The 1,720-nt window shown below is 56.2% G+C and overlaps 1 non-coding gene across 1 annotated transcript in view; it reads right to left on the bottom strand.

Annotated features, from left to right (window-relative positions):
* The window catches only part of LOC126432479 (small subunit ribosomal RNA), a 1,907-nt gene extending 737 nt beyond the window's left edge, over nt 1-1,170 (bottom strand). Inside the window, exon 1 of the ribosomal RNA XR_007577992.1 lies at nt 1-1,170. This exon is cut by the window's left edge and continues 737 nt beyond it. This is a non-coding gene — a ribosomal RNA (small subunit ribosomal RNA).
* Nucleotides 1,171-1,720: the final 550 nt, after the last annotated feature.

The following is a 1,720-nucleotide window of genomic DNA, read 5'->3' as shown; positions in this document are numbered from 1 at the left end:
CCCGCCGAGTCATCGGAGGAACTGCGGCGGATCGCTGGCTGGCATCGTTTATGGTTAGAACTAGGGCGGTATCTGATCGCCTTCGAACCTCTAACTTTCGTTCTTGATTAATGAAAACATACTTGGCAAATGCTTTCGCTTCTGTTCGTCTTGCGACGATCCAAGAATTTCACCTCTAACGTCGCAATACGAATGCCCCCGCCTGTCCCTATTAATCATTACCTCGGGTTCCGAAAACCAACAAAATAGAACCGAGGTCCTATCCATTATTCCATGCACACAGTATTCAGGCGGGCTTGCCTGCTTTAAGCACTCTAATTTGTTCAAAGTAAACGTGCCGGCCCACCGAGACACTCACTCAAGAGCACCCTGGTAGGATTGCAACGGGGTCCGCCTCGGGACGCACGAGCACGCACGAGGCGCGTCGCACGCCTTCAGCTCGCCCCACCGGCAGGACGTCCCACGATACATGCCAGTTAAACACCGACGGGCGGTGAACCAACAGCGTGGGACACAAATCCAACTACGAGCTTTTTAACCGCAACAACTTTAATATACGCTATGGAGCTGGAATTACCGCGGCTGCTGGCACCAGACTTGCCCTCCAATAGATACTCGTTAAAGGATTTAAAGTGTACTCATTCCGATTACGGGGCCTCGGATGAGTCCCGTATCGTTATTTTTCGTCACTACCTCCCCGTGCCGGGAGTGGGTAATTTGCGCGCCTGCTGCCTTCCTTGGATGTGGTAGCCGTTTCTCAGGCTCCCTCTCCGGAATCGAACCCTGATTCCCCGTTACCCGTTACAACCATGGTAGGCGCAGAACCTACCATCGACAGTTGATAAGGCAGACATTTGAAAGATGCGTCGCCGTACGAGGACCGTGCGATCAGCCCAAAGTTATTCAGAGTCACCAAGGCAAACGGACCGGACGAGCCGACCGATTGGTTTTGATCTAATAAAAGCGTCCCTTCCATCTCTGGTCGGGACTCTGTTTGCATGTATTAGCTCTAGAATTACCACAGTTATCCAAGTAACGTGGGTACGATCTAAGGAACCATAACTGATTTAATGAGCCATTCGCGGTTTCACCTTAATGCGGCTTGTACTGAGACATGCATGGCTTAATCTTTGAGACAAGCATATGACTACTGGCAGGATCAACCAGGGAGCTGCGTCAACTAGAGCTGAGCAGCCGGCCGCCCGGGAGTGTGTCCCGGGGGCCCGCGCGAACACGCAAGCGTCCGCTCAATTATTCTGCAAACAGGAGGAGGCTGAGCTCCCCTGCACCATACACCCTCGAAACCCTCTCAGGTCCCGGCGGCGCGCAGCGCCGTCCTAAGTACTTGGTCGGGTTCGAGAGAGGCGCAATCGCCCGGAGTTTGGCGAGTAGACGCCTTAGGTGCGACCACCCGTGCTCCCAACTGAGCTTGCCGCTGCCGACAGAGGCCCGGGAGCGTGCTGTCGTGGCATTGCCGGCGGGAGACAACACGCGCCACCTACGGTGACCGGCAGCTCCAACGCCAGCGCCACAGAAGGACAAAAGCCCCACTTGGGTGCCGAAGCGAACTCTCCCAGCACAGCGCACGCGCCAACACGTCCGCACAGCTGCGATACAAACCACCTGCGAGAACCGCAGAGGCGACCGAGCAGCAGACGGCCGTCGCGGCGCCGAGCGCCGGGCGGCGGCGCATCCTCAGCGCACACAGTCCTCAATCGGA

The sequence above is a fragment of the Schistocerca serialis genome, unplaced genomic scaffold (assembly GCF_023864345.2).
Source record: "Schistocerca serialis cubense isolate TAMUIC-IGC-003099 unplaced genomic scaffold, iqSchSeri2.2 HiC_scaffold_1139, whole genome shotgun sequence".
In the NCBI taxonomy this organism is placed as follows: domain Eukaryota; kingdom Metazoa; phylum Arthropoda; class Insecta; order Orthoptera; family Acrididae; genus Schistocerca; species Schistocerca serialis.
Note: the sequence above shows the minus strand (reverse complement) of the source record. Positions and strands in the feature narration are given on the sequence as shown.